Below are 12,002 nucleotides of genomic sequence, written 5' to 3'. Positions count from 1 at the left end.
CTTTGTGTACGTGAGCAAAGATGAAGAGGGTTTACTCGTTTAGCCACTGTTGAATTTGTCTCCATTTCTAAAGAATCTGTTTCCATTTTGACAATATTTGTCCTTCCCTCTTTTTTGAGGGTTGTGGGGAGCACATCCATAGCTGCTCCGAGGCACCGTGCCGTGCTGGGGATTGAGCCCCGGGCTCCCACGCGCAAGCAGATGCTCTAACTCATTCAGCCGTCTTCCGGCCTCCACTATTTTTTTTTCTTTCAGTTTTTTGTTCTCTTAAATAAAAAACTCAACTAAAATTACCTTTTCTCCTTTTCCTAAAAGACCTACAGTTCTGTTTCTAGACGCCCACCTCCTCTTTACTTCTGTGATCGGGAAGGAAAAGAGGTTGGTTTGGGTTCAGTGACAAAGATGGTATGCTTTGGCTTAAACAGTAGTTACTGTCTTCCTGAAAGCTTTGGGTGTAACAAGAAAAAGCAGGCATTCTTGAGGAGCCTGCAGTGGTACAATGGGGATTCAAGGACGGAAAGTGAATGGGAAAGAAAGACAGAGGCAACTTGCCTAAATTTGCTGGAAAAAAGAAGGAAGTTTCCTAAATTTCCCAGACAAAAAAAGGAAGAAGCACTCTGAAGAACCAAAAAGCACCATCTACCCCAAGGGGGAAGGGAAAGCTGGGGCTGGGATCCTGGGGCTTCCCCACACCCAATTAACCGCCTTCCCAGGGGTCCAAGACCATAAGCTTCTTTTGCTTTTTTTTTGGGAGGAGGGGTCCACACCTGGCGATGCACAGGGGTTAATCCTGGCTCTGCACTCAGGAATTAACTCCTGGTGGTACTCAGGGGACTATATGAGATGTTGGGAATCGAACCCGGGTCGGCCGCGTGCAAGGCAAACGCCCTACCCACTGTGCTATCGGTCCAGCCCCAATCATAAGCTTCTTGAGGACACATCTGCACCAGAGCCTCAGGACACTGCAGGCCAGAGGAGACCATATTCCGTAGCTGGCAGTGGGGATCAACTGGATCAGCAGAAATGGCAACCCTAATTATTAGATGTACATTTTCAGCTAGGTACACGTCAAGTGTATCCTCAGGAGTATATAATGGAATCTCTGCTTCTCATACATATTGTTGTTCTGTTTTCCTGCAAAGTTAGATTAATCTGCCATATTTGTGGTAAGGCGATACACAAAATTTATTCAAACTTTGCCCCCCTCCACCATCACCCTGTCCCGTGGTGCTCAGGGCTTACTGGCATTTGCAAGGCCAGGACTGGAACTGGATCAGTTGCATGCACCAAATCAGTTGCACCCCCACAAACTATCTCTCCAGCCCCCATTATGTATATATACATTTAATTTTGTTAAATCCTTGCAAAGCTGGTATATGTGAAATGCTACATCGATGTTCCTAATTTTTCCTAACTACCCTCATTACTTTTTGGTCCATTTAATGACCTGTAATCAGTGGAGTATTCCTTCCACAGTATTTCTTCCAGAGATTCTCACCAGTTTAGACTTGCTAGTCCCTGCTTAAACAAGGAGCCCCAATTAAACAGTCCCCTTGCAACCCCTACAGCAACTTTTGGAATTTGATCCAGACTGGGGAAAGGCCAGGATGAATTCTAAAATGCCTCTTGTTTTTAGTAACAGTTTAATTTAGAAAAGTATGAAAATAACCTACTTCAATGAATATAAAATTTATACAAAAAATAGCAACCCCAATGTGTATGTTTGTCATGCTATTTAAAAGTGCCTTTTCTGTTCCTTTTTCTAGTTCTTGGGCTACACCCAGAGGGGTTCAGAGGCTATTAATGGCTCAGTACTAAGGGTTACTCCTGACAGTGCTTAGGAGACCACACGTGGGGCCAGAGATCCAATCCAGGTCTCCTTCATGCAAAACATGCGTTCCAGCTTTTGAGCTCTTCTATCTGGCCCCAGAAAAGTCTTTCTTACATAATAAGTGTATTTTGTTAATATTAAAAATGTATGTATAAATGAATTCATCATGTCAATAGTTACTAGATCTCGCTGTGGCCTATGCTTGGGGCTGAATAAATATGTTCCCTGATTGCAAGGAATTCATGGTTTGTGGGAGAAATGTAGCCATAAACAAATCAAAGTAAAATATGAATAAAAACAATCAGGTGGGAGCCTAAAGGACAGGGTGACTATCTTCCCTTGGGAATTCTGGAAGAAGATGCTGGTTAAAATGGATCTTGAGGATAGTGGGGGAAGGTGTGGGACTAGTCTAGAAGATGGAAAGCTGAGAGGGCACAAGAAATGGCTCCTTCTTCCCCATTTTGCCCCAGGCACAGAGAAGTGCCTGCCTTCCACATGTGCAAAGGTCCCCAGCCCAACCTTAGAGCAACTCAAGCACAATGTGCTCCCAATTTCCTCTTTCTATAGCTCTACCAGAATTCACATTCTCTCAGGGGAGCTGCTCTCTGACATTGTAGGGGGGTTCACCCATTTCCACCAATCTACTTCAGTCATGAATACTTCCTGGGAGAACATTTCTAGCATTCCACTTTATTACATTTTTTTTTCTTGAACCCACAAATGAATCTCGGAACCGAGCAGCTCACTGCAGAGATGTCTCCGGACTCCAATTATTTAAAATTTTAGAATTCCAGGACATCACATGCTGTTCTTTTGTTTTTTTCCCTTTTTTGTTGAATCACTGTGAGATAGACCCTTCCAGGCATCTCATACTATTCATAACAAGCAATACAAAATAATATTGATGGTAGGAAGGTGGATGGAATGGTGGTGGAATTGGTGTTGAAATATTGAATAAAATAAAAAATTGTGAACAACCATATGAAAATAAAATTTTAATTTTTTTTTTTTTTTTTTTTTTTGCTTTTTGGGTCACACCTGGCGATGCACAGGGGTTACTCCTGGCTCTGCACTCAGGAATTACTCCTGGCGGTGCTCAGGGGACCATATGGGATGCTGGGATTTGAACCTGGGTCGGCCGCGTGCAAGGCAAATGCCCTACCCGCTGTGCTATCGCTCCAGCCCCTAAAATTTTAAAATTTTAAAAACTTTCTTATTTCTTGGTTTTGGGGAGTCACATCCAACAGTGCTCAGGGAGCACTCATAACTCAGTGCTTACTTTTGGCAGTGCTCAAGGAAGCTTGTAGTACCAGGAATCACATATGGACCTTCCAATATAAAGCATATGCTCTAACCCATTGGAGTGTATTAGTAGCCCCATCCCTATCATTTTAACAAAGAACATGAACTCAAAAGTCACTGTCATCCCATTGCTCATCGATTTGTTCAAGCAGGCACCAGTAACATCTCTCATTGAGAGACTTATTGTTACTGTTTTTGGCATATCCAATATGCACAGGTAGCTTGCCAGGCTCTGCCTCTCAGACTCAATACTCTCGGTAGCTTGCCGGGCTCTCCAAGAGGGGCAGAGGAATCGAACTCAGGTCGGCCGCGTGAAAGGCAAACGCCCAACCGCTGTGCTATCGCTCCAGCCCTGAACTCAAATGAATCTTTAAAATCATGCTACACTGGGCAAAATTCTTAGAGCAGGGAGATATCCAGGGGTACCTTACACATTTTGGTGTGGCCTCCTTTTCCTTCCTTGAGCAGAAGGTGGACACTTGGTCATCAAATTCCCATCGTGTTCCTTTGGACTTCTCTCCCTCATCATTTCACCCGTTACCTACCTCCAGCTAGCAGGTAGCATTGTGTCTCACAAAAGTTGTGTTGTATAAGATTATCAGGTTACTTCCTATTACATGAATGTATCTGGGCCTAATTAATTGTCTACGACGGGGATAAGATTCTTTTATTTAAAAAAAATAGTTTTATTGAAAGAAATTTACTTGGAAAGTGGTAAGGGGAGATAGAGTGGAATATGTGTCCAAGAGAGCACACAGGTTTGAAAAGCAAGCCATTTTACCATTTTTTAAAAAAGATTTTTCTTTTCTTTTTGGGTGACACCTGGAGATGTACAGGGGTTATTCTGGCTCATGCACTCAGGAATTACTCCTAGCGGTGCTCGGGGGACCATATGGGATGCTGGGAATCGAACCCAGGTCAGCCGCGTGCAAGGCAAACGCTCTACCAGCTGTGCTAATGCTCCAGCCCTTTTTTTGGTAAGATTCTTAAGACTCAACTTCCGCCCTTTGCATTCCAACCCCATTCCCCCAAATTCCATCTGACAGTTGAGGCACAGAAGCCCCTGTTTCTTGGAGAGATGAAGATGAGATTGGTAACTCAGAAGGATCAAAGCTAGACCTTCTGCATGCAAAGCATATGCTCCAGAGGATCCTTATGTAGGGATAGAAGGTTTGGGGCATACCCCATGGTGGTCAAGACTTACTCCTGGCTCTGCTCAGGGATCAGTCCTGGGAGGATTGGGGAGATCACATGGGATGCAGGGGATCAAATCAGTCAGCTATGTGCAAGGCAAAGGCCTTACTCACTGTGCTATTGCTCCCACCACAGAGGACAAGATCTTTATCAAGCTGAAGAGCTCATTGTGGCATAGGTGGGGGCCAGTGTCAGCTCATTTCCAAGGCCAAGGCAGTCAGCTCCTGTCAGCACATCAAGAGCAGCTGCAAAGGACTCTGCGTGCTGATGGCCTTGGCTGGCCTCAGCCTTTCTTCCTGCCGTGACTCTGACTATGACCCTGACTGGCTGCCCCCGCCTGCGTGGGCATCTGCCCACCAAGCCAGGACTAGTTCCAGTCTGCAACCCAGCAGAGCCACCTCTGCCCAAGTCTGGGGCTATTCTCCTCCTCCCCAACTCCCCCAGCTCTGGAGAAGTCCCCAGCTCAGGCCAAAGTCCCCAGGCCAGCCGGGCAGGCCCTCAGCAGGGATGTGATCTTCCAGAGACCAGAAAATGCATTCGGTTTTCACAATACTCACTCTCTGATGTCTTCACCCACTCAGGCGGTTCCAGTGTCCGCTTCCAAGCCTCTTTCTCACTGCTCTGCACCATCCCCACACAGGAGCCAGCCGAGAATGCTCAGCTTCAAGGCCTTTCCACCCCCATCACCAGGTCTTTGGGTTGGTGGAAAGAATCGTGACCCTCATGATTGTACTTCTGCCAAGGTGACACCCCCAGATTCCAGGGTTGTGTCCGCTCCACACTCTTGGATGCTGCCCCTGCCAGCGTGGGCATCTGCCCACTGAGCCAGGACTAGTTCCAGCCTGTAACCCAGCAGAGCCTTTGTCCTCTGTCCTCCCTGTGGGATAAACTGTCTGGGGTGGATTCTGTCGTAGGGTGTTTTCCACTTCCATCCATCACACTCTGGCTTCCTGAGCAATGAGTGACCAACTGTACCCTCTGGCCCTGGGCCTTTGGCTCCACTGCTAGCTCCTGGCCATGCAGGCCCAGTGTTCAATTTGGACTCCGCTCTGACAAGGACAGAGCTGCCCCTGGAAATACTCAAGAGAACATATGTGGTGCCAGGGATTTGGAACAGGGGTCAGAGAGATGCAAGGCTAGTGCCTTCAATCTCGTACTATCTCTCCAGAGCCTCTTATTGCTTTCTTCTTCTCCTTCTCCTTCTTCTTTTCCTCCTCCTCTGCCTCCTCCTTCTTCTTCTTCTTCCTCTTCCTCTTTTTCTCCTTCTCCTTCTCCTCCTTCCCCTTCCTCTTCCCCTTCCTCTTCCCCTTCCTCCTCCTCCTCCTCCTCCTCTTCTTCTTCTTCTTCTTCTTCTTCTTCTTCTTCTTCTTCTTCTTCTTCTTCTTCTTCTTCTTCTTCTTCTTCTTCTTCTTCTTCTTCTTCTTCTCCTCCTCCTCCTCCTCCTCCTCCTCCTCCTCCTCCTCCTTCTCCTCCTCCTCCTCCTCCTTCCTCCTCCTCCTCCTCCTCCTTCCTCCTCCTCCTTCCTCCTCCTCCTCCTCCTCCTCCTCCTCCTCCTCTTCCTCCTTCTCCTCCTCCTCCTTATCCTTCTACTTCTTCTTATAATTTGGGTTTGGGGACTAGTACTCAGGGCTTACTCCTGGCTCTGCACTCAGTGGTCACTCCTGACAGGCTTGGGGACCATATGGATTGAACCCAGAATATGAGGTGCTGGGAGTTGAATCCAGGTCAACCGCATGAAAGGCAAACACCCTCCCTGCCGTACTATCACTCTGGCCCCCCTTTTTGTGTTTCCTTTTTTTCCTTTTTCTTTAAATTTTTTTCTTTTTGTTTTTGACAGACTCCCTGGCTTGTTGCTTGAGGGTCACTCCTGGCCGTATCAGGGGACCATACAGTGTTGGGGATTGAAGCTGAGCCTGCAGCATGAATAAAACCCTTGGAACAATATTCCCGGCCATCAGGCTTCAAATATTTAGTCTAGAGAATCTAATCCAAGAATAAGGTCTCACCCCTTCTTGGCCCATTTGTTTATTTGCACCAAGAGATGAGCTGGAGCCAAGAGGTCACTTGTGGTGATAGTCAACTTGGCTGAACAGTTCAATGTCCAGACCTGATGATATGATGTCACCTGGATGTAGTGGTGCTCAAGGGCCACTAGAGCACCCCTGGCAGTACCTAGGTAGGTATATGGTACAAGGCATTGGACTTGAGATCTCATAAATATAAGGTGCATGCTCCAGTCCTTTGAGACTTGACCCCAGTCTCTATGTGCCTACTTAATATAGCACTCTGGAGGCTGGAGTATAGGGGTGAAGGTACTTACTTTACACATGGATGAGTCCCTGGAACAACCTATTGTCCCCTGAACACCACGAGGGCAGCATCAGGGCTTACGGTCGTGACTGCATGCTTGCCAGACAGCTGTTCTCTGTGCCATTTCTTTGGGTCATGCACTTACTCCTTCCATCTTTCTGCTTCTGGCTTCTTTGAGCAAAGACTCTCCTACGGCATTCTGCCTCGTCATGGTCTCAAGGAGAGTGTCTGCACTGCATGTAGGAGCCTTGATGTCAGACCTTGATCTTCACATGTAACAGACATTGGGGGAAGCATTGATGAACCCCACAGGCCAGATGGCAGACACTTTGTTCATCATTCAATACACTTGGGAGGAGAGGATCACTCAGTGGTGCTCAGGAGCTATTCCTGGCTCTGTGCTCAGGAGTCATTCCTGGTGGTGACCGGGAAGCCATATGGAGCACAGGGGATTGAACCAGGATTGGCCAAATACAAGGCAAGTGCCTTTACCCCTGCACTATATATATTAGCTCTCATTTGATAAATTTTTATACAGCATCTACTTGGTGACCAAGAGTAGGTGCTCGAGGTGAACGATTTAGGGGAGTACAAATGACATCCCGCGGTCTGTCACTTCCTTGGAATCACTCTTCTTCACACTCCTTCGGAGCACCCAGACAGGTTTTCTCAAGCCCTGAAGACTAGTGTGTGCCCTGGTGTGTATTCCCATAGGCCCTGGGTCCTCAGCTTGGGCACCATCTGTGACCCCTGTGGGTCCGTGCTTTGTCCTCTTCTGTCACCTGGCCCTGAGCAGCAGCAGCACTAGGTACATAGGAAACATGCAATCAGTATGCCTAGTCCTTTCTGTGGTTAGAAGGCGAGGAGACAAAGAGGAAGAGAACATGTTTCATTCTAGAGTCTGTGTGTAGTCATGGATTCCAAATGCTCAAGAAGAATTTGCAGGAAGTAGTTGAAATAAATTCTTCTGTAGGGAGAAACCTAGGGGCCCCCTGGCCCCCACGCTGGGTGGAGCTTTCTTTGCAGGAGGTCCCAAACAGAGGCGCCTCTCTGTGGCTGGGCTTGTGTGGGCCACGGGCTCATAAACAGGGACATTGCAGTTTATCAGGCTAAAGTGGTGAGAAAAGCATGCAGCTCGCTGCACAGCGTGTGTCCTTGGGCAGATCACCTCCTCTCTCGGCCCCTTTCTGCTACTGTAAAGCAGGGCCAAGGGTCCATGCCAAGTTCTTGCTCTGAGGAGTCACTGAGTTCCCACAATCGCACACATATCACGGGGTGTCTGACGCACAGGAGGCGCTTGGCTCCTGGCATTTATTCTTATATCTGAGAAAGCCAGAACCCTGAGTTCCAGTTTTATCTGTGGTGGTGAAATGCCTGTGAGTCTCCCACCACAAACTTGATTCTTGCAGGACCCTGTGCACTGTGGTGGTGACAACACTCACCCACTGTGATACGGGCCCCTGGGCTGAGGAGACATGGGGCAAGCAGCGGTGACTATCTGCCCTAATCCATGACCACTTCACTAGAAGCAAAAATGAAACCCAACAGCACCAAACCACACCTCAGAGAACATCCGGTGTGATGGCAGACTATTGTTTCACTCAGTGAAGAAAGAGTGAAAAGGCAAAGGCTCTCTGTACCTCTTCACTCGTCCCCCCTTCACCACCCAGCACCTGTTATTTTCTCACCCACTGCTACGACCCTATGAACATCTCTGCTCCCCACTCTGAGTACCTTATTTATTTATTTATTTATTTATTTACTTTTTGGGTCACACCCAGCGATACTCAGGGGTTACTCCTGGCTCTGCACTCAGGAATTACTCCTGGCATTGCTCGGGAGACCATATGGGATGCTGGGAATGGAACCTGGGTTGGCCGCATGCAAGGCAAACGCCCCACCCGCTGTGCTATCTCTCCAGCCCCACTCTGAGTCCCTTAAATCCCAACCACAGTCATTGGTATGCTCTTAGGCCTCCCCTCCAATAGACTCTGTCTTGGGCTCCATCTGCCAGAAACCATCAGACAACACACCTCCACTGCTTGGCATTTGAGGGTCTATATTGGCCTTTTCACAAGGGGGCCACAAGTTTCCCCCTCAGGGCAGCCTTTCAGAATCCAATGCCAAATTCTCTCTCAAAGACACTTCCAAGTGCTAGATGAGAACTTTTTAAAGGTGTCCTGGGGCCATATCTGGTGGTGCACAGGATTTACTTTTGGCACTAAACTCAAGAATCACTTCAAGTGTGGCTCAGGGAACTGGACATGCAGTGTTGGGGATTGAACCCAGGTGGGCTGTGTGCAGGGCAAGTATCTTAATTTCTATCTGGTCTCCCCAGCCTCCAAACCTCTTTTGTTTGACAGAACAACAAGAATAGAGACAGGATTGTCAGAGAGCATCTGAAGCAAACCCTGGATTTGAAAAACAGGGCTAAAGTGCTAGTTCAGGGGTTAAGACATTTGCCTTACAGGTAGCCAATCTCAGTTTGATCCCTGGCAATGCATATGGTTCCCTGAGCACCTCCAAGAGTGATCCCTATGCACAGAACCAGGAGCAAGCCGTGAGCACAGCTAGGTGTGACCCAAATAACAAACAACAACAACTAAAATGATAAATCAGGGTCAACAAAGGTAGTGTAGTGGGTAAAGTGTTTTCCTTGCATACGGCCAAGCCAAGTTCAATTCCTGGCTTCCCTTATGGTCACCTGAGTACCATCAAGAATGGTTCCGAAGTGCAGAGCCAGGAGTAACTCCTGAGCATCACCATCCTGGCCTCAAAACAAAACAAATCAAAACCAAGAACAACTAGCATATGGTCACCCAAAATAAGTGTGAATGAACAAAACCTAAGGTAGAAACTCATTTTTCACCCTAGTACCAGGATGAACAGATGGTCAGATTAAGCCCACACCCTTCTGAGAAAATATCTTTCTTTGCTATGGTGGACAAAAGGATATTTCCTATCTGGCTTCTTTAAATCAACTAAAAATAATGATAGAGGGGCAGGAGTAATAGTACAGTGGTCACTTACCTTTCACATGACTAATTTGGGTTTGACCCCAGCACACCATATGGTCACCTGATCCCTGAGCATAGAGCCAGAAGTAAGTCTTTCGTAACCTTCCCAAAAAAACACTTAAAAAAAAAGAGTGATATAATCTTCCTCAAAGCGAACTTTAGTAGAAACCTCTGCATTTTCTCCCTCCAGAGCAGAGTACTATGACCTTCCTGGGTTTAACACTACAATTTGGAATGCAGCATGGGGTAATGACAAGCACACATACAACATACCTTGTTTCACCTTGCATTGAGGGAAGAAACTAAAATGACAGCCCTCTGACATTAAAAGTTTGCCTTCACTCATGCCCTGCCATGCGAGTTTCTTGTTCTACACTTTCATCTCACCGAAGCAGTAATCACAAGCACGATCATTCTAGACCATTATAACACAAGACAGAGTTAAGTCCCCTCTATAATTTTGCTTAAGCACAGACAAAACCAAAGGCAGCGTTCCATCTATAAATTATCAAACATCTTCTCGCTTAGCAAAAATGATGGACTGCTACTGACTAGGCAATTACAACTTTGCCCTCTTTCAAATCTCCTCTCTCAGGATAAAGTGTATTGATCCTCCTGGGGTTGAAGAGATAGTACAGTGGGTAAGGTGCTTGCCTTGCATACAGCTGACCCAGGTTGATTCCTGGCGCTTTATATGTTGTCCCATGAGTTCCCCAAAGAGTGATTCCTGAGCACAGAGCCCAGAGTAACCCCTGAGCACTGCTAGGTGTGGCCTAAATCCTTTCCCCCAAATGTATTGATACTCTGTCACAGAATTGCCCCACTTTCTCACAGAGTTCAATCTGCAATAACCTTCCGCATCCTTAGAACCTAAATAAATGACCCAGTTAAAACCTCAATCCTGTGATTTATTTTACTAATGTTCTTTTATTGAGATATCCCATCATTCCCCAGGAAGAATATGTTCCCTCTCTTCAGAAAGTAAAAACCCACCTTGTCCAACTACAAAATTAATCTTTTTTTGGGGGGGTCACACCCAGCAATGCTCAGGGGTTACTCCTTGCTCAGCACTCATGAATTTTTCCTGATGGTGCTCAGGAGATGATACAGGATTCCAAGGACTAAAACTAGGTCAGCTGCATGCAAGGAAAGCTCCCTACCTGCTGCACTAACTCTATTACCCCTCAGTACACTCTTTTCATTTGGGGAGGGAGAGGGTGGGATGTGGCACAGTGATAGACCACATACCTTGCATGCAGAGGACTTGGATTAATTCCCAGCATTGAAAATAAAAAGTAAAATGATTTGAGGGGGATAGAGCCTTCCACACAGTGCTCACTGGTCCAAGAACTATGAGGACCCAAGGATGTAGAGCTGTTTGGACTCTAGTACCAAGGACACATTGATGCTGCTCAGGTCCCTCCAGCACCACATCTGGTGATGCTTGGGGGACCGTGTGGTCCTGGGGATTGAACCCAGGAAAGATGCCTATAAGGCATGTGCTAGAACCTCTGTACTATCTCCCCAGCCATAGTATTTGATTTTATTTTGTTTTGCCATACCCAGTGGTGCTCAGCACTTACTCCTGCCTCTGTTCTCAGGAATTATCATCCCTTCAGGGGACCAAATGTAATACCTGGGATAGAACCCAGGCCGGACATGTGCAAGGCCTACCTACCGTATTATTGCTGTTTTAAATTTTTAAAAATGAAAGAGCACAGTAGAAATGACATCTGTACCTATATATTCATTGCAGCACTGTTCACAATAGCCAAAATCTGGAAACAACCTAACTTCCCTAAAACAGATGACTGGTTAAAGAAACTTTGGTACATCTACACAATGGAATACTATGCAGCTGTTAGGAGAGATGAAGTCATGAAATTTGCTTATAAATGGATAAACATGGAGAGTATCATGCTAAGCGAAATGAGTCAGAAAGAGAGGGACAGACATAGAGGGACTGCACTCATTTGTGGAGTGTAGGGTAGCATCACATGAGGCTGACACCCAAGGATGGTAGATACAAGGGCCAGGGGGATTGCCCCATAGCTGGAAGACTGCTTCGTGAATGGAGGGGAGAAGGCAGATGGAATAGAGAAGGGATCACTAAGAAAATGATGGCTGGAGGAATCAGTTGGGATGGGAGATGTGTGCTGAAAGTGGATAATGGACCAAACATGATGACCTCTCAGTGTCTGTGTTGCAAGCTATAATACCCAAAATAGAGAGATAATATGGGGAATATTGTCTGCCATGGAGGCAGGAGGAGGGTGGGAAAGGGGGGGTATACCTAGGATACTGGTGGTGGGGAATGTGCACTGGTGGAAGAATGGGTGTTTGATCAT

This window comes from Sorex araneus, chromosome 6, assembly GCF_027595985.1.
Source record: "Sorex araneus isolate mSorAra2 chromosome 6, mSorAra2.pri, whole genome shotgun sequence".
Lineage (NCBI taxonomy): Eukaryota > Metazoa > Chordata > Mammalia > Eulipotyphla > Soricidae > Sorex > Sorex araneus.
Note: the sequence above shows the minus strand (reverse complement) of the source record.